Here is a 25,509-nt window from a genome sequence, read left to right as displayed (position 1 = left end):
CCGCAGGTGAGCTGTCTCTCGCCCGAAGGTTTTTCACGGAGATAATTAACGGTCGGGTATAGCACATGTCGCTGCTGCACTTTGCGAAAAGGTGGAGCCGAAGCAAAAAGGATAGCAAAAAATCAATTTTAACACCTGAAAAAATGGCCCTTGAAATTTTAAATTAGGGACTTTCATTTAGTTCTTCGTTCCGGTGGCTGAACATTTACGACGACAATAAATTCTATCTTTCAACTTTGATCGTTTAGGTCTGTTTGAGCTTCGCAACTTCGTGTGCCGAAAATCGATCTTTTGATATATGACTTTCGACTTCCCAGGGTTCGGCACGAATTGCCGGATTTTTCGGGTCGTTTTTCACCGCGCCCATAAAGTTTTACTGCAACTGCGTGCGCCACCGCAAAGTGAACGATGGCAAAAGAATATCGATAATTCCTATGGCGCCGCAAAGATCATTGCCCCGATATTGAGCCTGTCCGTGAAGATCGGCAATGAAATGTGCCGAACGAGCCTACCTGCCGCAGGTGTCTCCGATGAATTAGCGGCTGCACCTCGTAAACCACCTGATGACTAATTATCGATATTGATACTACAAAAGGAACTACAAAAAAAACTAGTCGAGATTGTAGATAGTCACTGGTAACCAGAGAAGAAACATAACAGAACAGTCAGCATGAATAACGTTGCGAGAGGCAAGAACGAAATTTTAAAAGATGTCAAAATTTACGGTTCTATTTAGTTTTGACCTGAATGCTTCTTCTCGTTTGTTAGCTTTAGTGTTTAAGCACTCTGACACGATTTTCTGTTGTTACGTTATTTTCCGCATATTATAGCTATACCATCATCTTTCGTTTGTTGACGATATAAATGTTGATTGTAACGACCGTTGTGTATCACGCTAAAGCGCTGGCCTCGTCTAGTTCTCGCTCTCGCTTCCACCGTATTCGATGGATGGGGCTAATTATGACCGTGATCAAGCCGCGCATTAACTCTCCTTTCGCAGTAATTGTTAATGAGAATGCACGAATGATCATATTATAGCGCCGGATTCCCCCGTTTGTAATTAGAATCATCTCTGGGTATGTATGCGAATAGACAAGCTGTCCGCGTTCTGGATTTTGTCTCTCGCCTTTGTCCCGGTGCGCGCTTTACGCTCCTCCGGCTTCTCTCTGAGCCGCCTCCCTGTTTTCGCCGCGCGATCGTATACGGGATTTAGGACGGTTCTCCTCCGAGGTTTATAGGGAAATCGAGAACGCATCGAGGCGCGAATGCGAGGTAACGGATTTTACCGCGCTCAGATTTTATAGCGATATACACTCGTCGACGTGTGGAAACTTCAGCGCATTTTTTTTTATAACGTCATAAGTCTTTTACAAAGTTTTGAATAGATGAAAATGATGTTGTTCGCGTTGATCTTATCTTTTTGATATTAATATTTTAAACGGCGATTTAGCATCGCGTACGGACCATTTATTCGTGACCCCAATCTGCACCGATAAGAAACATACGTATATATTATTGAATTTAATGAGAACCGATTTCGGCAATTTGCTCTCTCTCTCTCTCCCCCCTCCCTCCCTCCCTCCCTCTCCCCCCCCCCCAATGCTAACGGAAAGGTTAAACCGGTTTGAGTGAACGATTGCCCTCCTATCGATTGCGTTGTCTCGTTGCCGTCGCGTGATCAATGCGAACGATGCCAAACCTTTGGCAGTACGAAGCAACTCGGGCAACACGATCCGATTTCTCCTTGACCCAGATCCAATCCCGCCGATATATCGTTCACCGTATCGGTTTGCACCGGCCTGCAACGCGAGTCGCCTTCGTGCTGATAAATCATTATGTGCGCGTCGGGCGGTCGCGTTTATTCGACCCGCATTTAATCATATCGGTGTTCAACACGGGACGGTGCTTAACCGAATAAACAGCTACAACTTGGGAAGTTATTTTATCAGATGCATCTCTCCCGTTGTTCCCCAAATAGAGGAAAATTTTAATATTAAAAAATTATAACATTTTGTTTTGGTTTGAAAAAAGTGAGTACAAATACAAATAAAAATCATATGATTGAATGTGGCTTGCGTAGCAAAGATAAGATTCTAATATTCTTTTTTTTATTTTGGAATATCTGTATTTTGATTACACGCGACTATTTTAAAATATTCTGTTTGAAGAGTAAAGGAATTTTTCAAAATTGCAATTGTCCTTTTCCAAACCAATAACTCGTATTTTATCTTTTGCGAGAGTTTACTTTTTCATCGCAGCTCCGCGAGATGTTTAAAATTATCAGCGGCTGCGTATTTCTGATATATATTTAACTCTAGCGCTTCCCAATCGGCGGATATAGCGCTAACAAAGCACCTCGGACAGAAACGTCGGTATGCGCTCGCTCAATTCTAATATTAGCGAGTCGGAGTATGGGAGACGGCGGTCAAATCAGAAAGTTTCAGCGCCGTGTCGCGGCGCTGGTCGTCGTCGTCGTCGTCGCCACGACACGCGAACGCCACGATAATCAACGTTAACTCGAATCTAACTATTCATAGCACGTGCACTCCGCAATCCGTCGTTACCCGGCACGTTGCCCGGTTCAAGCGTCGAGCCGTAACATGTTCAGCTTCTGACCGAGCGCACGTTAGATGCATGTAGGTGCAAATCGTTACGTATGCACGGTCACGATCGTCATAACCAGCTCGATTGTCCTCGCGGAACGTATATTATAAATGTAAAGACAGATTTTTATTTGAATAATTTTCCAGATCAGAAATTTGCTTGCATTATTTAAAATTGCTGTCTTGCATATAATTAGAAATATTATACATATGATGACATCTCAAGATTTTAAAACGCTGTGTTGAAGAAGGAAGAGAGAGAAAAAACATACTTATACACATGTGTTTTAAAATCTTGAGATGAGATAGATTTATTACTTCACCAAGCTGAAAGGAGTTAATTAGTCACTAGAAGTTCAGAGCGCTACTCTTGGAAAAACGAAGCAACGCGTTCGTTGATTATGCGGATAATCTAGCGGCGGTCGTAATGATTTGCTTGGCACGAAGGTCGTATTAAGCACCTAGCGTGCAAAACGCGCGCTGGTTGTATCGCCGCCGGCGATTTTTTTGCCGCGTCCGCTTTAAATCTTCGCGCTTTAAACGATACTATTAATCATCAATGCAAATTTAAAAAAGCGCGTCATAAACAGATCTATCTTTTGAGTATCGCAAACGCGAAGATGATTAACGAGAGCCCGCGGTACGTCGCCGATCGGCACGAAAGACAAAGTGTTTACTTATTATCCACGCTGCATTATGCATTGAATGCCGCTCGTCGTGTCGCTGCACCGTCGCCGCGAGGCTGCATACTGTTGTTGTTCGGATCTCCGTTTCCCCGCGTATATCCGACGAACGGCATAATTTTCCGCCGGTTCACGACGAATGATAAAGACGAATGGATTATTTACGCGCCCCTCGACACGATGGCATCCGTGCTCGCGTCATACGCAAATAAACTTCCGTGAGAGAAGTTAACGCGACGGCGACTGGAATAGATCGCTCTCATTGCCAAGGTCTACAAATTTTTTTAACGAAAGAATAAAAAAAGGAAATTCATCATTATTAGACGCTGAGTTTTGCGCTTTGAAAGTGCCATTAAATCACCTCGCTTTAATACATGTTTTTAAGCAGAAGAAGAGTGATTTATATATTTGAAATCAAAAGGCGCAATGAGCGTATGTTTCTGGAAATTATATTTGAAGTGTGACAAATCTCTTGTGAGATTGTAACAATCTTGATATCTCTAGTTTGGATATTTTTTTACGGTATTTAAATGCAAATACTTCATCTGTAGGATCAGAAAATAATAATAGAATCTTTTATATTACGAATTTCTTTAGAAAACGTTATCCTCGACAGCAAATGCAATGAACTAATCCCCTTCGCTCACTCTAAAAACTAATCCGCATCACCTTGGAAGTTTAAGATTTTTTTAGAATGTTGAAATATATTACAGACAGTGCAAAAGCTTATCGAGACTGGTTATCTAAATTAATTAGAAACTTTTATATCTTTTTTTGTATGAATACAGAAAGCGGTTCGTCAGACGGTTCGCGAGAGCTGAATTCCCTCGCGCTATCTTTGGCCGGCAAAATGACGAGTTAGGTCCACCATGGCTATTCACGCGATGCGCTCGTTCTTTAGTATCGCGCGAGTCGCCACGCATGCAATTTGCTCTCTCGGCCTGATACGTAACGGCGTAACGCCGATTTCACATACGCAATTACCCCGTGTGAGCGTCGCGCGTGCCATGCACGCACGTCACCGGCCTGACCGGCCTTGGCTCACAAGTATAAGTACGCGAGACTCTTTTCGCGATTGTATTATCCGCGTCGCTCGCGGCGCAGGACGATGTCCGGCAGATTCCGGGGTCTTTCATTATTGCTAAAAGCATCATTATTAAGTAAATTGGTCCCGCTCGCTCGCGCGCACACGCAGGAACGACATTACCGCGCGGGGCTCGCAGATTGCTCGTCCCAGGCAATAACTTTTGCGCAACGTAATGATCGAATCGTCAGTGGCCAACAGGGGCATTTTACACAAAGCGGCCGATCGTCGTCGTGAGTAAGCGAAGATGGAACGTTACGCTGAAGACGCAAGACCGCGCGCGCACATACATCGGACGGGTTGTACAGATAGTCATCTTCGGCAGACGGGGCATGAGAACGCGCGTATTCGCGCTACCATTATCCTACAAAGTGTCAATTACCCGTGACGACGATCTTCTCGCGTATGGACCACCATTACCACCAGCCGGGCCCCGCGCGCCGCGCGCAAGACGTTAACGCCGTGACAGCCGAGGATAAAACGACGGGCCCCTCGGGACTCGCGCGAAACCGCATCGTTGTTTGTGCTCCTTTTAACGTGCCGTCTGAGTAGTTTCGGGTTGGCGATTGCAGGGTGGATGTATCATAAAACGACAACGCGTAATCGTATTTTTTTCCTGTTTCGTGCGGGGAACGTTAAGAACGTTATACCGTCGCACGTTCTCGGTATTATGCTATCAGAATTCAATTACAATCGTTCGCCGCTTCTCGGCTCTTTTATTACGTAGTATATTACGCGATGTGTGACATTATGGGCGCGACCGTGTAGTTTCCGCCCGTATATGCACGCATATACCTATCATAATTAAATTATTCATGCGCGTAACCGATGCGCTGCTTTATCCAATTTATATTACCGTTACCTGTTGCAATTCGATTCGTATTTCTGCGTTTATGTTAAAAAGATCCATTTTCGCTTCCCGGCAATAATTTCAATGCGTGATGATCTTTAATTGTTTGATATTATGCGGAGATTTTTGTCTTGAAACATACACATGACTATAAGAAATATTAATTGTTTGAGAGACGAGTCTGAAGCATTTTTATTCTCGATTAATCGTCGAATAATTTATTTTATTTATCGTCGAATAAATTGGCGCGAGGCAATCGCGATCCACGAGCGCGCGATCGATGAATCGATAAATCGTTTTTCACACCAGTCGTAGGTAATCGTGTGACTCATGTAATCAATGTTATTATGATAACGGACTCGTGCGCGCGATAGGACACCCGCTCGCGGAAAGCACTCGCGCGCGAAACGATCGGGAGTTATGCTAACGAGCTCGGCGATCCAGTCTGTTTATCGTCGTGCTCTTGCAGTTTTATCGTTGTTCTTTCGCGATTGGCAGAAACAGATTAGGCCGTTCATTGCCGAGTGCACGATAAGCCTATTGTTGTCCGCTCTCGTTCGCTTTTAACAACAGCATGTCGAAAAGTGCGCACGATCGGCTTTCACGCGTGTTTTCGGAAACGCGAGGGTGGATTTTTTTTGTTACGCTCAGGCTTTTCTCGTTTTCGCGTGTCCGTTTGATGATGCACGGCCTCGTTATCTCTCCCGCCAGAAAACGTGACGGTGAGCGTTCTCCCTATCGTTACGCGAAGTGAATAACTGGCAGACAACTCATATTTTCCTAGATATTAATAATGTTTCTTCTCAAGTCTCATGATTTTATAGCATATTTCTTATAATTTACTTCGTACGCAGGTTTTGCGCTCATCCATTTTGCGCGTCTATTAATTCGCGAACGTTTGTAGGGAATTGAATCTTTCGTGAAGCAGCAATCTACGCGATATCGCTTTGTCGATATTTATGTCAAATCCAAGAAAGCCCCGTCGAAACGGTCTGTGTGCTCGGAGATACGAGATATATTGGATATATTCGAACGTCATATTCAATACGCCCAGATGCGTGATCGCGCGTCATCGTCACGGGCGTGATTGGACGCGATGTTTGTCCGCGATCAAAGGAAATCGTGGCCGGCAGCGGATAAACGATTCTCGCTTCGAACGGTTCTTCGCTATATCGCGTTATTTCGATACCTTTTCGCGTCATTATGAGGCACGATCGCGCAACGGCGTGCGAGGAGAGGAGAATCGCTCGCGCGATCGACAGCGATCGATAGCGAGCGTGCTTAACAGCTCGCGATCTCCTCTCGCGGACTGTCGGGACGGATGATATTTCGCGGCGCATATAATATTTTTGTCGTTATCAATCGCGCGGGTCGCATCAATCTTCTTATTCCGTCCCGTTCCGTGTCTCCCGATGTTACGCGTTAGTCGAGGGAAAGAGCCGTGCGATTTCATCCGGACGTTTTTGCCGTACGTTCGGCTAATGGTTTCCGCGATACGATCGAAGGCTCGCCCGCGGGGGTCGTCGTATCTTTGCTGCTCGTGCAATGACTCCTTTTACTCGCGCATGCACTGCCCTCATAAATCCGTCAACCAAACATCATTAACTCGGCGTTATTGGTGCTTGGCCGCGACTGGCGCAGAGCGGTCTTGGCGAGTTGCAAACAGGCCCCGCTGTTCTCGACCGGCGCGCAGCGGCAGGCTGATGAATCGGGACAGCTACGGGAACGTACGCTTTACCCGCGCGCGCGATTCCATCATTCTGAAAGCGGCGCTCTCCGGCTGACAGCTCGCTTCGAATAATTTGTGAGGGCTACGATAATGCCGAAGATGCGCTTTCCCCATAAACTGTACGCGGTCCTTCCGCTTAACACATATCTCGGAATTTTCCGTTTCTCGCAATATTAAATCGCTTTCTATCACATTCGTATCGTCTAGAATGACTTGATTTATGTGCCTGTTTTTCTTTTTGAGGGTAAGCATTGTCCGCAATCGTTAACGACAAGCTACGTCATCATGTTCGTATGTTTTTTCTAATTGCTATCGATTGCATGCTTCTAAAATAATAATATATTTATAATTAATTAATTAATTAATAGTTATTGAGAATTGTTTTTTATTATTTTCTTAAATGACGTTTTGAAATATGCTCGACAGTCCTATTAAAAAAATGCCAAGAAACATAAATGAACACAACATATATTATACATATATTATAGTTGGAAAAATTGTATATTGGCGCTGATTACTTAAAACATTAACATTTTATTAACACTATAACATGGCGCGCGTTCGTACTCGTGATAGGGTGAAATTTCCCGAAAAATAGAGTGAACCGTGCGATGAAGCCTGAATAGCCGGCGGAAATAAAGCGCCTCACGCTAAATCACCGAAGGCAATTCACGAGCTACGATAATCGCCCTTTGTCCGTTTTATCGCGGCGCTCTTTATCGCGCGGTGATCGATTCGCCGCGGCGTGCAATTTCCCGCTTTCGCGCGGGCGCGCAACGCGCGAAACGCTCTCGTGTCGCGGTGGATACGTGGTGGGCTTTAAAGTAACGTTTATACGCCGGCGATATGTTATTTACTGGCGCTTTTACCGTGAATCGTTGACGTCTTACGATCGGCAATAAAACGAGCGATAAACTTAGCGAGCGAAGTGTCAGGACACGCGCGAGCGAGCGAGCGAGCGAGCGCGGACGGGCACAATCGAAAATGGAAGTCAAACAAGTGGGGGAGGATTATCTTTTACGCTCCCCAGAGGCGCGCTCTGAAAACACGCACGATGATGTATCATGCGTGACAGTTATGATGCTCTCACTTTACGCCAGTGTTGGCTCGCGAGCACACGCAGGCCTGCAAGTCGCGATTTTATTTTGATATTTGATTTTGCAAAATTATTTCACGAAGAAAAAACAAGATTTCTTGTCCAGCTTTAAGTTTGAAACGAATAACAAAGAGACTCACACACACAAAGCTGAAGTTATTACAATAGAAATACATTACTGTCGAGACAATTAATAGTTAGGAAATTTTTTAAACTTCTAAAAAAATCTAAAACTTTTTTTGGAAGAGAGATACAGCTATTGTAACTTTCAAAAGAAGGCATTTTCTACGAGATAATCTTTTATTAGGTGATTCTAAAAAGTTCAATATCCGTATCCGTGTCTTTCAGTATTTATTAGATTGCAAATAGCTCTGTATTATCGATAATATTGGTTGTGCAGTGCGAATATCGAATACGAGGATAACTAGTTTACGATATGGGGCAACCATAGTGCTACGCTCGTATCATGAAACATGCGGGATATTTGCGCGACTCGGTTGCGGTGGAAAGTAAGTTCGCCCTGGCGGACATTGATTCCGTGTAGCAAGAATATTGTACGTTCAAGCGTAAAGTAGAGAACAATGTTTTATTCATACTGTAGAGCAAATATTTGCTAAACCCTCGGAATTGGCGGGAAAATGGACACGCGAAGCGAGATTGTTATTTGTCGCAGTTTATTAAATTCCAACGTTTAGTATACTCTAAATGCCTAAATTCTCAATTCGTTAAAATTCTATTCAAGTAAAATTAGATTTATATTGAACGCAGATATTTCCATTAATTTTTATTTACGAGACATAATTCAGAACCTCATCTCTCTCTCTCTCTTCTTCATTAAGAATCTCTTCTCAATTTATTAGAGTTTAAGAAGCATTAGCACTTTGACATTTTCGTTTAAATGGATTTGGCATTTTAACGAGAACAACGTTAGTTACGTGTTTCCGCTATTTTCGGGATATCCTATGTAGTGATACCTCATAAATATTTAGATTGTTAAAGCTCATCGCTCGACATAACACCTAGCGATATATGCCTGTGAGCAAGCTGGCTCGAAGCTCGCCTCTCTAACGAGCGCGTCTACGAGCTGGAAACCGGGGTAACTCGCGCGAGTGAAAGCTAATGATTCGTTCCGAAGGAGAAAGTCGGAACTCTCGAACGAACGTACGACCAGCCGGTGACATTCGCGCGGGTTGTTGTCAGCTCGTTGAGACTCGTTTGAGTTTAAAGAAATCGTGTCACGTGTATCACGATGTGTTGGATGGGAATGGAAATAATTCACACGATTGTGGGAAGATTGTCTCGAAATCACGATGTAGAGCGCCCACGCGACGCTGCATTAACATTAAAAGTAATAGTGAAAAAATGATGATGAATATCACGGCAGAGTCAGATGTCAGAATCCGCGCGTGCAATCCGCGCGAGATACGCGAGAGCGGATTATATGTTAATTTCGCGGTTTCCCACGGTATTCGCGGCGCGCGTTGATTTTAATGTGCTCCGCGCCGCGACGTGTATCATTTTTGGACGCGTGTTATACAAATGATTCGCCGTTCGTGAAATTTATTTATGTCTGGTCGGAAAACCCAACTACAAACTTGGCGCGGGCGCCGTTATTTGCTTTCAATGAGCCCAGCGTTATTATGTTTCGCTTAGTAATCAAATCCGGTGATTTCGGCGTATGAACGTGACAGCGCTTTTGGTCGCGAGCGTAACGTAATTTCCGCGATTTTCAGTTCGATTAATGGAAGCGGGCACGTAGCCAGTCCAATATTCGCGCGCTCCGCTCCGCTCTCGATTAATTCTTTTTCGATGTCAAACACGAAATTATCGTTAACATTCCCGACGCGAGACCGTTTTAATTTATGCATACAGCATTTATTTTAGCAATAATTCCTCGCGTTCTGTCGCTGCAAACTTAAACAGGGCCATTTGTATGGCGACGCTATCGTGTGGTTTATTATCGGGAAACATAATATATTTATATATTATTACCAATAATTTCAAGTATATTATTTTTCATCGGATTGTAAAGATATTATATAATCCTTTGTTTGTGTCACATTATTTAATTGAAATTTATTGATATCACAATTTATATACGTTTTACATTTACATTTCCTATAATTCTATTTTTATCGATCTTTTCTTCAGTTAATGTTACGTGAATTTCGCGCTTCAGGTCTCGTGGAGGCGATTTTTGCGATTTTTGCGATTTCTCTTTAGCGTAATGGAAGCATAACGATCCGTACGATATTTGCACGGTCGCTCGCCGTGAATCGACTTTTTCCTTCGGTGGCTCTAACGCGATGTTATCGCTAAATAGCGGGAGACGTCGTTGCCGGTGGCGACGCGAGATCGCTTACTATATTTTCTCCGGAAGGTTTTAAGCGAGTCGCCGGGTACCCGCGGATCGATCGTTGGATAAACCCAGCCGATAGACACAAAGCATTGTGGGTAGTACGATGCAGCGGCATGCGAGAGCGCAGCACTCACTCGCATTCACCAATACCTTCTCCGGGCAAACAAAACGACGAACAAATGCTCGATACCATACTGATCCGGAGTTGCAGGGACGGATCGCGCATTTCGCTTTTCCCCATTTTAACACTTTCACATTCGTATAGAGATCGCACCTGCATTTTCTCGAAAACCACCGTGCATTTCGAATATTAATGGTCTCACTTTTCGCTCAGTTTGCGTTATGCAAACATAACGACAAATACAAATGCGAATTATACGGGAATAAAGTCATTGTTTATGCGCAAACGGTATATATTTTCCGAGAAAATGTAAATATTTCATTTCTATATGTATAATGACGTGGCAATTAAAGTGTTAACAACACGCGCGTTTGCACATTTTAGCGGCCCGTATGATCGCCAATTTGGTCATTTTGCATTTTCGTAATTTAGCGATAAATAATCCGCGCGGGCAGTCGGAATTTTCAAGTATCCACAGTTTCGCGTTTCAGCTTAATGGCATGTGATTGGCTTTTATTACGCTCGCGATGTGCGTAAAAGTTGCGTTAAATTTATTTTTATCTTTAGTTTAACGAGAAGGGAGGAGACGTCTAGAATTTTAGAAATGGATAGGTAATAAATAACTCGGTGACGTTATGTACGTTCTGATTTTCCACGTGCAGCGAGCTTTTACGATCCGGCGAAAGAATCTTTGAGAGGATACGTCGCGCGTCGGTGAAATTCGTGGGAAGGAAAAGCCTGGATATTAGTAGCGAATCCGTTCCTGCGGTAGAGTCCACTTCGTGCCGGTGTCCGGAGTATACGGTGCCGCTTCCTCTCTTTCGTCGTTCTATTCCAGAGCTCGTTATTGAATTTGTGCGTCGAGCGAGCGAACCGACGATATCGCCTTTCAATATCGCTTCATTTGGCTCACGTTCATTCGATTTGCGGGAATATCTCTGACTGCCTGCTGCCGACCGGCGGCCGCCTACACCGCTCTGACGACGAGCGACAGCCGGCCCCTTACTCCGAGATCCCCCCCTCGTCGTCGCGCACCTCTCTCAGACTAAAGCTTTTTAAATATTCTATTCGGAATCGAGCGGAAATTAATCGGATCTGAGGGCTCCTGACGAAGGCATTAGCGCAGAGAAGCACACAGATTCGATGGTACTTAGAACTGTTTTAGTCAAGAACGAATTAAATCTTCCGCTATAAACATCAACGATGATTTTAGACATTTAGGTGCGGACAGATGATAAATAAATCGAAAACATAGTAAAATAAAATAATCTTCTGAAACTTGTTAAATATACGTAAAATGAACAATAGACATTTAATCGTATCTTTCTAATGTCGTATTTTTTAAATTTTTTTTTTTAATTTAAAGCCATTAGACAGTGATTTCTTTTGATATGATATTTCAGATTGCCGATTCCAATTTGGCGATATCTTAAATTTATTTTTCTGTTATTTCTTATTAATGATTCGAGAAGAGAACCGGGAGACTTATCCCGTAATTCGAATAAATTCTCCGCGTGTCTGTTTAATACGGCAAAGTAAGCGATAATAATGGAAATAACAGCAATAACTTAATAGCAGCTATTGTACATACAGATACAAGATGAAGCAAGATAACGACGCCGCGAAATAACATGAAACGAATAAATGTGTCTCAGCGAGAACACGCGGAGTAATTATAGCAATTAAAGCGGTAAAAACGTTCCGACGATAATTAGGGCATAGAAGTATGGGAAAGCGAGCCAACGTCGCCCCTGACGACGGCGACGACGATGACAACGATGACGATGACGACGACGACGACGATTCAAGAAAGTTATTCGACTCCGCATTCTGACTCGAACGTGGCGCACCTGGGCGATTTCTCTCTTAGACAATGCGGAATACCGCATCTACCACCGCGTGCAACTTTATCTTGGCCCTGACGAGAGGCGCTATCTTAATTACATATCGCGTTGCTGACGATGCCACGCGATATTTCTCCCGTCGAAATATATGTATATCGCGCGGCTAACATCGTGATATTATGACACGTCGCTGTGTCGGGGACGCGCCAAAACGTGTGCGATGGCGAGCCGCCGCCGACGAGATATCAAAAACACCGAGCTTTGTTGCCGTTAATTACGAGACGTGGGGGCAAGACGTACGTTGTCTACGGCTCTACGTAACAATAAAGCGGCATGTAATATCTGATCGAGTACGCGCGCAAACGCCGCGAGCGTTAATAGCGCTCGAGAACAGACGTTGCCATGAACGTGACGTCGCGGACAGATTGCCGATTGCTGTATTAGCGAACCGGAAACGTATTTGCGGACATACACAGGCAGCACAATCTACGTTTCTCGGCATGTTTTATTCAACGGTTCGAATTAACGTATCGTAACGCGACGCGATTCGCTCGGTACCCGCTTCTGCAATTACCAAATGCGAACGTACGCCGGCGCGTTAACTCTTCACGTAGCGCGCTCGAAAGAGATCGCTTATTAAAACACCGCGGCTATGCAAATATCATGGAGTTTGCTCCTTCTGGCAGAAATGATTTCTTAACAAGGGGGCGTAAATAATTTGCTCTTTCAGCGAAACGCTCCGGAATTGGAGCGTTTCCCAGGCCTCGTTTCTCGAGGCCTCCGATAATTCTGTCCTTGAAGGGCGGAACTTCATCAAGGGCTCTGTCGGTCGCTCGGCTCCCCTCGCTTTTTCTTCGCGAAGCGTGACCTCTTGGTCCCTTCACCCATAACCTACTTTCTCCGAAATTAAGAGGCTCGCTCGAACAAAAATCATTTACGTAACGTCCCACGCGCGCGGTATCGAGTCAACGGCGCGAAGATTTTTTGTATGTACGAGGAGGAAGAACTTGACAAGTTTATTAGTTTTTAGACTTTCATGCCATATAATTGCACAATAAAAAAAATTTTTTTAAAGCAATCCTCTAGGTATCTTAATAAGATATGTAAAGAGATAAATTGCAGATTTTACTTCTATAAGAGAAGAATTTAATTAGAAATAACAATTTTTAGGAAATAAAATGACAAAATTAAATAAACATTATTTAATATATGCTACACCACCAATGTGGATTAAGATGCTGTAAATTAAATTGCTTTAATGTAATATTAAAGTGTGTAAAATAAAAATTCTTTTTAAATTTAAAGTTGCTGTATTAAAAGTTAATGAAATGTGAACTTATTGAATTTTCCGGCCGGACTTTTTATATGAAAAGAGCTTATCGTGCATATAGTATTTTTATTGCGTAACCTCGGATCACGTCGCTCTCGTAGAACGAGGAATCCCTCGGAGTAGCGAGTTATTTTTACGACGCACGTCCCGCTTTTAACTTTCAAATGCCGTCCAGCGGATTTCACGCACGATAATCGAATTGGCGACGGATTGACAAATTTAGGGGCCGTAAAAAGGACAATGGGGAGCGGTGCGACGCGTTGCAAAAGTTTGGGAGACGACGACGAAGACGACGATGACGACGCGATGTAACCAGATGTGTCTGCGATCGGCCATAAACGACGGCCGAGCAGACTGTAGCTTTCTCCGTGTTGCTGCTGTCGTGATTTCACCGTGATCGTACGATAAAAACGGTGATCGTATATTTCATGTCGCTGACAGAAGTACGTAACGGAGGTCCGCATTGGGCAATAAATTTCTTTTGGCGGCCTCGAGGACGTTATGTCGTGCTCGTTTCTTGCGCGTGTCTTGTGCGTATCGACGAATATTTTAATAAAGTTGTCGGATTACTTTTCTCTAACGTTTCGAGTATTGTTAGTCTGTTTAATTAATACAATTGCATCTCGACGGGGTTTGTTGCGTTCATAAGTAGTGTGCTGTCGCGTAATGCATATCGATATTCCGTTCAAAGTATATTTCTAAGTGGATATTGTGCTAACTCTGCGATGTTAAACGTGGATTGCAACAAACAAATCGAAAGGTGTCTGGCGTATATGGCGCGTCCCTTAATATACTGGAATCCAATTTATCGGAATGTAACGCGCATTGGAAATCGCGATTGCGCGATTCCACGACGATCGAAATGCCAAATGGCACGGCACGGAGGCGTGGATGCACTTTTACCAGCATTAGCTCCGAACCTATCGAGCTATCGATTCGAACGGTCTTATTTTCGTCACCATCGTGTAGTGAATCTGGTAGCGCATAAATGCTACGTTTTCTGCAGAAAAGATCATATTATAGGTCCGTTTGATAAATTAGGTAACCGAGATTAATATGGCAGAAATATTTTACTATATCATTAATGATACCTATATTAGTACCTACTTGTCATTCCCAAATAAATTCGCAATAAATATTAAGTAGATAGGTATAATTTCCAATGATTGTATAACGAGCATTGTTAGCATCATTATCGAAAAATACTCCTTCGACGTGTCCCCGTGTCGCAATTGCCCTAATCAGGTCAATCGACTATAATTTTTCTGTTTACTTCTTTCGATACATGTACGTTTGTACACGTGTGTTCGATATGTGCGTATGCAAACTTCGAAAATGTATACGGTCGATAACACTTTATAGGCCACCCTGGCGGTGTGTGGCTCGTGCGTTTGAACCTGGCGGAAAAGTGGGCCGGGAACTCACGCTCCAGCACTTTGAAGTTCTTCGAATCGTTGAAACGATTAACCCGATATATACAACGCCGGTGAAACGAGCTTTATCGGGAACGTCTGGTAACTACGGGAACACGCTCGGTCGGAGTGGCCTTGGATATTATTTTTACACATCACTTTCCGACATGCGGATCGCTCAAAGGGGCATCATCACGATGATATGCAAAGATAATAAACCACTTAATGAGATCATGGGACGTTTTAAGAGAAACTTTTTTTTTTAATAAATCTTTTTATACGTGTCACGCACACGGATTTAAGACAATCTTGTAAGCTTAAATTTTCTTAATGTTATTGTATCATGCTTTTGATAAGATCATGGACAGCAATACTCGTTTTTAACATAAACAGCAATATTAACTACTTATAAACGCTTATTAACTAATTTATAATAAATTAATAATATAATGAAATATATAAATTGTGCTTATTAATTATTATTGGAATTATTGCGTGGAATTTTGTAATAGCCGCAGTTTCAATTTCAATTTCAATTCAGTGGTAACTTAAGCGCTCTCGACGAGAATTCGTTAGCGGGTACTCACGCGTTTTACTTTTATATAGGGCACGCAAGCACGGCCAGCGAAAGTTTCGCAAGCCTCAATGCTAGGAACTCTTATTTAAACACGAGTGGGAGCCGGTTTATTTTAGCATTTCGCAATTCCGGACGAAGACGAATTTATTCGATCGCTGAAACACACGCGATATGTTCGTGCAATGACGTAGGACGCTGATCAATCGGGCAGACGTAATTTTCGTGGAAATGTCATAAAGAAAGAGAACATATTGAGCCGTCGTTCCTGTTTTAAATGAGCAAGTCGCTCGAGGCGATTCTTTTTTTTTTTTGGTATGTTTATGATGAATCAACGCGGCTGTGATTCATAGAATTCTAAAAATATAAATCCACGTACAACGTGAGATATACCATAAACAATAAATTCAAGCAATTTCGAGCTTCTCGAGTGAAACGGGATCATCGTGGCGGCTAAATTACGACCTCAACTTCATTTATCTTATACGCGCAATTCAGCGATAAGCGCGGCCGACGGGCGCACGTTGTAATGTCGACCTCTCTTTGATTTTGTTGCATGCTTGTGCGCGAGTCGGTTAACAATTGCGCAAGCGAGCCTCGTAAAACCGCGTCTGCAATAGCGAAGACGCGTACAATGGCGGAACCGAGATTGACTTTATCGTCGTATCTTCCCATGTTTTCCGACTGCGAGGAACTCCAAGTCGATAGCTGACGATCCGATAATCAATGCCTCGTGAAACGAGGATCTCGCGATGGAATATAAAAAATATTGATGGCGGATAAGGTTGGACTTGACTTTACGGCTGTGTTGGCAGCGCATCCGCGCGGGATCTTGTTTTACAATCGTAGAAATTCACGCGCACACTTTCGCACGTATGTTTATTGTCGAATGAAACAAGCGAGATGGCGTTTAAGAATTTAAATGCATACTTTAGTTATACTCGTGCAATTTATCATTTTCTTGTATCTTATTCGATCTCTGTGTTTATGCTTCTTTTTTATTCGTTGAGACTATATATACTCGCGGGGTTATCGAATATAATTTCCGACATTTAATCTTTCGCTACGAAATAACATTATTCTCTCGATAATATCGATTTATCTAAAAGAGATATCGCTTTAAGTACTTTCTAAGAATATCTCCTTTCTGAACATGTATTTTGCGAAAGGATGATATCGTTCCGAGCGCTTCTGGAAAATCGAGAACTAAGTTTCTTCAATTATTTTCCTGATACATGGTAGTCTCGCGAATGAACGAGCGTGGGAATAAAAGCGTCGCGATGCGATTCTGTCGCAAACTCCCTTAGGAAGAAGAAAACGCGAGAGGAGAGATGAATGAAGGTGGAGGGATTCTGGGATAAAGAAGAAAAGAAGAATCGAGTTGTTTGCCGCCAAGTCGTGCATCCTGGCGAGACTGGCTGACGCGGCCAGATGCGGAGGCACATTGCTTTATTGCTATATGTACTATAAAATATATTACGGTTTTACAGTTGCGTTATTGCGTCGTGAACATCGACGACCACCGGTCTTATTGCCCGCTACCACGGGGCACGTTCACGAAACGATAGACGACCTCCCTAAAACTTGACGTAATTCATCTGTCTCTCTCTTTTCCTGTTTCTCCCTTCGGTTTCTCGTTTCTAGCTAAACGCGCATTCAGCCGAGCCACGTATGAGTTTGTGGAAAACCGATCCCTTCCGGTCTGAAGACAACGCTAAAAAAATCAGACGTTCCCGAAAAGCGAAAGTGAAAAAAGGCAATGAGTATCCCGGTTGGCCTCTCTAAGTCGGTGCCATAAAATTTACAGGCCTCTGATTTACGGCTATCCTTCAGAGATTTTTCAGAAGCATTCTTTATCTTGAAAATACTGCAAATTATGAACTTGCTTAGTACTTTATTGTTCTCCCAAATTAAAAAATATATTTCCAACGCATTCAATTTTTTAGAATACCTAAATTATATGCAACGCAAATTTTATATCTAAATTATTCAAATTTAACATTTTAACATAAAATTTAATTTAATTTAATATTTTAATATTTAAAAGTTCTAAAAGAGTCAATTTGTTTATTTGTAGCTACTTTTCCAAAGTCTTATAGAAGTCTTATAGAGCATATCAGAAGGTTTGGAATGTCAAGGAAGTCTTGAATGTATTTGTGCAAGAAGTTGTACAATAAATTAAGAGAGTGATCAAGAGACAATATTTGCTAGGGTAACGATGAAATATCCTGTGAAAATAAGCCCACAGACCTTTCGACGATCTCCATCGCGATGTATATTACGAATGCGAAAAGCAAACTGCCGATCGTGCGTAAACGAAGAGCAACGCACGCGATCGTAATGGCAGTTGTAAATTGAAAGCAGCTTCGTCGATCGCGTCCCTCGTGCTGGTCCTCGTGTAAGACGAAGGCCATCGTCGATATTCTCTCCGCGCGTTGACGACCCGCAAAGGCAAAGAGCAAAGGGTATATCGCCCTTCGTCGGCTCTCGCGTGCCGTGCTTCCATTATACATACACGGGGGATCGCGTTGCAGAGAGGGCGCAGGGGGTGCGGGGGTGGCGCCAAGAAGGGCAACAATGCCAGCATGCACTGACGCGCGTATGTGCCGTGTGTTACACGCTTTTTTCACTCCCCTGCACACGCATACACGCACGCACATATACACCTGCACGCAACCGTACGTTCGCACGGCGAGCGACCTTCCCTCCGTGCACAGGGGTGTATCCCTCCCTATGTGCCCGGGGGATGCGTCGTATTTTACATCATTGTAGGGATTCAAAGCATGTTTGGTATTTTTGCGTTTTGGTATGATGAGAGAAGTAAGGATATGAGGAATATCGGGATTACGCGAGAAATCCCTTTATCTGTGTACTTTATATATGATTTCTATATTAGTAGGGAGTTTGAAATGTACACGCTTGTCTCAACATATTAAACGGATAGATGTCGATTTTCGTGTTTTGTTTTAAAGAGAATTCTGTTTGCATAATTCAAAATTCGATCTTGAGGACTATTATATAAATTTTGGAATGAGATCCATAACAATGGGTCTTTGAAATACGCCACTGGTCTCACTCGCGTGCAAACCTTGCACATAAAAAGTTTTTTCTCAGCGGGGGTGTGCGTGAAAAGCGAGTCGAGTGCAAGCGATCGTGCGTATCCCTCATGCGGCTGTTTACCTGGCGAATCAGAAGGGGAAGAAGTAGGCAGGAAATGGAAGGGCGAGAGGTGAACAAACCGGCAAAAGCACGGCTTCTGCTATGGCGAGCGCGTTCGTCCATTGTGTGCCGTCGAACGCGCTTTTCAAAATGTCCCTGGCGCATGTCTGCCAGACAAACGATTCCGTGGGAAAAAGCGCTCTGGCCGGGAAGGAGACAGATATCACGAGCCAGACAGTGTCGATTCCTCTCGCTTTTTTTTCTTTCTCCGTCTTCTCCGTCTAAAGATGCGTACAGTAACGCTCACTTAATACACGCTGCGCTCGATGTATTGCCCTTAGACATAAAAGAAACAAGCTACTTTTACATCACACTCAGAATAATTTAACGACGTAATTGTCACTTACATAATTTATATATTAATAACGCATGTGTATGTTACTGACTTAAATACTGTTACATTTTTTAAAGTGACGTCGATTTTAAGCATATTTTATGTAGAATTCGTAATTTATCGGTTCCAACTTCTTGTGTAAAAATAAAACTAATAATTTAATCAAATCCAGGAATCAACTAATTTTCTTTCTCCGCTTATGTTACAGGTAAGGCCGTAATATCTAGCGAGGAATGGCCGATTGTTAGCCCAGATTGTCAGCGCAATCAGGCGCAGCTTCGCAGTAAGTTCTTATCGCAAATCTGGCTGCGGTTTTCGCGGTGAATACAGATTTACTTTAATATTCATGAGTCGTGCTCGCTTGAACCGCGATGAACAATCGTTCCTCTTATCGAGCTCTCGTCTCGTTATCTCGTGATGTAGTCCTCGCCAAGAGCGTGCCGACGCGTCTAATAACAATAAAGCCGTTTCAATTGACACATATTGCGCGCTTGTGCGCGCAGGTACACGCACACACACACACACACACACACACACACACATACACATACACATACACACACACGCGCGAAGACTGTGGTCACGCTTGGCTCTACGCAATCTCATTGTCCGCAGCGTGATTAGCGAAACCGGGTCACTTGCAGCGCTGCACAATGTAATCATTTCGCATGCGAGCCAATTTTCGAGTTACCTACACCCCGTCAATGTCTACTTATCGAGATAGATGTTCACTTATCGTCGAGACTTCCACACACGATTCTGTCGGGCCTAATATCGCAACCGGTTTAAAACGATGCTTCAATCAAACGGTTTTCTCTTCTGCCTCAAACTTATTTCTGAAACGCTAGCTGCACGGTAGGCCGTCTTTTGGTTTAGAACGCGTAGCGAGAATTCCAAAAGTCTGCATCTTTGAATTGTCTTTAATGCAGTGTCTGAGAATGATATCAGCCGAAATTTTATTTTCTCTTTGTTTCAATTTCTGCAGTTTTACATTACAAGATCAGCCTCGCGTCGAGAACGGTTGTTGCATCTTGAAGTCAGTCGAGAGTGTTTCTTCCACGTGTTTACGCAATCTCGCTTAGCCTGTACTCGTTCTTCCTGCATTTTATATTACGCGTAGTAATACGATGCAGCGACCTTTCCCGGAATGAAGATTTCGCTTTATATCGACCGCGGCGCGGCTCGCAGACTCGAGCTTCTTCCAGTCTCTTTACCTTGTTTCGTTCTTTTGTATGCAAATCATTCGACACCTACCTACCTACGTGGCGCTTCGTGTCTTATCTCTATTCTCACGAGAGATTCCCCCCGGGAATAAGATTGCGTGCAACATCATTCCTGATTCGCCTGTTTCGCCTTCGGCCTCGCCTTTTCATCTTTACCAAATCCCTCTAAGAGACGTCCATCTATCCTCTCGGTTTCTCTCTCTCTCTCTCTCTCTCTCTCTCTCTCTCTCTCTCCTCTCTCTCTCTCTCTCTCTCTCTCTCTTCGTGTGGTCCGCCGAATGTATTTTTGACGCGCTCCCTCGGCCGATAACGTTCCATAGTTTTCCCCGGTCTTCAGAGGGTGGTGAAATATGACGGGGTTCTTTTCGAGCTAAGATAAACGTCTAGAAAAATTATGACGCACGACGAGCCATGTCCCTTTAGTCTATGCGGTATAAAAGCGAAGGGAGAGGTCTTTTTTTCTCGAAGGATTGAATGACGCATTGATTATTCGATACCGAGAACGACAAATTTAATTTCGCGTACTAAAATTGGGGTGCGCGGCGGACGAGAACCGGGCACGAACAACAGCGCTCGCGTTTATTTGTCACTACTAATTGTTTGATCGACCACGATTGGATCAAAGCTATATTTGCGGACGAAGTTAAGTAATACCTATGGACATTCATATTGAGTTTTGCTGAAATTTAATGTTTCGCGCTACACAGGTAAATTAACGCTGTAGCATGACCATTACCTGATAATTAATATTATCGCGTTATACTAGCTGTAATGTTTTTGGCATTATGCTATTAATATATCATCACATATTTAACAATTATCCGGTTTGATAATTACAACAGATTCGATACTGCAGCGATGTAATTAAAGAACATGCTTATACAAACGTAGATTGCCGTTCTGTTACGATTGATTTTCAGGATATTATGATGATTTATTGTTTTTGTGAAATATGATTTTACACATTTCCCGGAGAAATTATATTACCCGGGTTTGTTTCATCATAAAAGCATATTAATATTTTTACGTTGGACCTCTTATATTATTTTTCAGATATTTTTATAGAAGTTATTAAGTTAATTAAAACATATAAATTTAGAAAATATTATTTTTGATAAAGCTTTTTTAAGTTAAGAGTTTGACTTTTGCAAAAACAATTATATTTTATTTAAATTTTATCATTTATTTACCTTTTACGATACGAGAAATACCTCAAAATTTTTAAAAACTCAATTTACATTTACGCCATTAAAATGACGCTTTCATGCGAATAAAGACCGGTGCGAGATGTAACGCGCGTCACGGTATTTCGCGAATGGCTTTTCGCAGAATCCGGAGAAGGACAAAAGAGGAACGGGGGTGAGAAGAACCGGGCGGGGCGGTAAGCATCTTACGAGCAGTGAAAGAAACAGTTGCGTCGCGGTAATTGCCGGAGCCTTTAATTAACAGAGCACAATGGAGGAAACGTAGCCCGTTGGCACCCTCATTGTCTCCGTGTTAGATCTGTTTTAGGTAGACTTGGGGTGTATATATGTATATATATATACACGGGATGGCGCCGTTTATCCCGCTCGGTCTCTCTTTCTCCCGTCAGCGCACGGTCGATTATTTAACGCAATTATCCTCTGTTCCTCCACGAACCGTCCGAGGAGTTTTCATCTCCTCCCCGCTGTGGTTCTCCGCAGCTTCCATTGTTTCTTCTCGGCTGTATCGATTCCGAGATACTGGTTCGACTGGTTCCTGGCTGCTCAGGATGAAAAGCAGTCGAGCGCCGGACGCGCCTGATACAGATACGAGGGAGTCGATTTTTCTCGATATAATTTATAGCCGGTCGCGTCGGACGATCAACTGTTAGCGGAGTAACGTGAGTCGCGTTTTACATCGCGTTATTGGTAAGAACGTTTTCTTTCTTACGTTTCGAAAGGGATAAAATCGTCACGACGCGTTATCTACGTTCTTTGCTGCGAGTAAATCATACTGCTTGGCGTCGGGTCGATAACCCGATGTTGAGCAACGTCGCCTAATCTTTATTACGTGTAACACGCTGTGTGCGACATATAATGCACTTTCATGGGCTTGACAAACGTTCGTAAAACGAAATATCGTGTTTCTTCGATACTCTTCTCTCTTATCTGAATTTTGAAAATACACGTAATGTACAGGTATTCTTAAAGTTGCGTTATATAATAATCTTATCTATTGAATCACGATTAGATTGGAAAAGATGGAGTTTTTTATATAATAATAAAATTATATTTTTAAAATTATATAATATAATCGTTTAAATTTAAGAAATGCATGAGTGAGGGGAGAGAGTTTTATATCTTTCGATTGTGAATAAGTCTTCGTTGAAATGGATGAATCGTCGGAAACACGAGTAATTACATTCCGTTAAGTGAAGTAGACTTCCAGTGGAAATGAAACAGATTTGACCGTAAGATTTTTTGCGTTATTCAGTGAAATGAGAGCGTTTTAAAGTTTCTGGCGAGAAGAGACTGCGCCGCGATATTCCCTCGCGATTCTCCGGGATAAGGGAAACCTGCAAATGGTTGTTGCTGGAATCGAGGACACTCAGCCGCAGATTCTCTCTCGGCGGGGGGATGGTGGTAATAGTATTAGGGTTAGTAGCGTATCTCGAGTGGTTTGGCCTCCACGGCGACTGGAGAAGATGGTAAGGGCGAATGCGAAGAAGACGAAGAAGAAGCAGCAGAGTCGCTGAGCAGAGGTGAAAAGGTAAAATCAACAATGAAATTGGATGGCCCCGGGAGACGTGAATCCACTTCAACGAGACCATCTTTATTGGCTCGAATTGCTTGAAGATTCATTTTGGATTCGGATTTAAGTGGCGCAGCGCGGAGAAAAAAAGTTTGATTAAAAATGTTAATATTTGCATTAAAAGCCGATTATTTTCCTTCGCTAATATTGCTAATAACAAATTTGCTTTTTTCGTTATTACTAATTATATGTAATAATTGTTATTGGTACTATTAGTAATAATTGCGAGTTAATTTTGCTATAAATGCTTCTTTTTGTTTATAATTGTATTATTTAACTAGGAGATAAAACAATTAATTCAATCTATATAAGTTAATTGATCATTTAAATACTTAATTCTATTTAAATATAGATCAAGCTGGAAAATACCAAGCTACAAAAAATACTATTTTTTAATGTGCGCTATGTGGAACATTATGCGTAAAGCTAAATTGCGATGTAAAATTGCGTCGTTGAAGGATTCCGAAAGTTTCTAGGAAAAATACCAGGTTGATCTCGGATTAGAAATCTTTCTCTTTTTCAACGCTATTGAATCTCGATTGGTTCGGAACGGTGCCTAGACGTGGAAAATGACGTTAGCGCATCTCATTAGCCTCGTTCGCAAATTGCGGGCTCGACTTCCTCCTCGTAAATCATGTTTCAATATTATTTTTTGTTCTTTTTTTTATTTTTTCTTTTATTGGGCGGAACTTGTCGGTGACTGTGGATATTGTCGGGTCACGTAATTACGTCGGGCACGATGGAAATATCGCGATGAAAATCTCGTCCGAGCTTAATTGATTGAGAATTAATTTCGCGTCGAGGAAGAGGCCGTGAAAGGTGGTTCATTAAAAATGGTAATATTTATACCCTCAATTACCCTCCCGGCCCATCCTCCTGAAAGTCGCGGGCGAAGCCGGGCTTTTTCTTCGTAAATTCAATTTCATCGTGAGTAAGTAGCTTGTTCCGGCAAAGAAAGGCGGCTCGTTTCGTTGTGTATCGACCGTAGGATAGGTAGGGTCTCGAAAACTATTGCCAAGGATAACAATAGCAGTTTTTAATCGAATGGGTATATAATAATGAAATGGTCAACATTGATCGACTTATCCATCAGGCCGAAAACGTGTCGCTTATTGCACGTTTACGTAGACAAGAATAAATTATTAATATTTACAACATCGAACGATGTCTTTCACGTGCGTAGAGATAATTCACTTTATAATTTCGTCGTTTACAGTTCTTAGATTATAATAGCGCTTATAAAGTGTGCGGTGGAGATGTAAATCTCCATCTTAAATTCAATGCCGGAGCTTGCAAGGGATTTAAATCTCGTTTAAATTTAAAAGACGGCTCCTCGAGAGCTTCGCGCATCGTTTAAGCGACGCTGATGAAAATAGGACGATAACGATCTACGTTTCCAATTATGAAATAATATTCAAACTGCTCTTTCTTTTTTTTATCCGACAAAAATATCGTAAATGCGATCATCTAAATGTTCCAATTAAATGGAATTTTCTACGAACGTGATGCCCAGCATTACCGCGTTCCTTTTGCAATCTAATTTCTCTTAAATCCTCCGGGTTTTATATTTCAGCGATAATAATTCTTGGCAATCGCGAATTGTATTTCCCAGCTTTCGGTAGGTATAATGAGAAAAGATCTGCGGCATTCCTTTCCATCGGTGTCGTGGTAATCGTCGTGTTATCCGAGGCCCGATAAAGCGTTACTCCGCTTTACGGGAATCCTCCTCCGTCGTCGTTTATAGTTTGCACGGCAAACAAGTTCGCGCGAAAAACTCGCCGTCGTTTCTCTTTATAAATTCAGCATCTAAGCGATATAAAGCAGCAGCGACACTCTTAAAATAGAATATTCTGACGTGGCGCGGTGAGCAACGACGGAAAAAAACTTTTACTGACGATCTGGAGCGTCGTCGTCGTCGTCGTCGTCGTCGTCGTCGTCGTCTTCGTTGTCGTTCACGATATTACATCGGCCCCGTCGATAGAAATATCGCTACGGGAATCTCAGTCCGTGATCGTTCCTTTGTGAAGGGTGGTTGTAAACAGGCCGTGCTTATCTCCTTTTCCCTTTGGGCTCGAAAGCATACCCTCCAACCGAAACCAGGGAACCTCGTCGATAAACCTTAAGTTCCGGGGACGTGGATATGTTCGCTGAGACGAGGTGAAACGAGGGCAGGAAGGGAAATGCCTGTATCTGTCGTGTTTGTATACTATATATACACTGCCGTTTTAGGGAAGGTAAAGTCGGCTTCAATCGTAAATCTACATCAATCGTTC

The 25,509-nt window shown here is 42.7% G+C and overlaps 1 protein-coding gene and 1 long non-coding RNA gene across 9 annotated transcripts in view; both read left to right on the top strand.

The window, feature by feature from the left end:
* Positions 1–25,509, top strand: part of LOC139772826 (uncharacterized) — a 203,622-nt gene that overhangs the window by 28,027 nt on the left and 150,086 nt on the right. The window lies entirely within an intron of this gene.
* LOC139772924 (uncharacterized) overlaps positions 1–25,509 on the top strand; it is a 101,262-nt gene that overhangs the window by 12,144 nt on the left and 63,609 nt on the right. Inside the window, exon 2 of the long non-coding RNA XR_011718226.1 lies at positions 19,447–19,521. This is a non-coding gene — a long non-coding RNA (uncharacterized lncRNA). The remainder of the gene's footprint in view (positions 1–19,446; positions 19,522–25,509) is intronic.

Source organism: Temnothorax nylanderi, unplaced genomic scaffold (assembly GCF_030848795.1).
Source record: "Temnothorax nylanderi isolate EJ_2023f unplaced genomic scaffold, tnyl_v1.0 TNYL_tig0054_pilon, whole genome shotgun sequence".
In the NCBI taxonomy this organism is placed as follows: Eukaryota; Metazoa; Arthropoda; class Insecta; order Hymenoptera; family Formicidae; genus Temnothorax; species Temnothorax nylanderi.
Note: the sequence above shows the minus strand (reverse complement) of the source record. Positions and strands in the feature narration are given on the sequence as shown.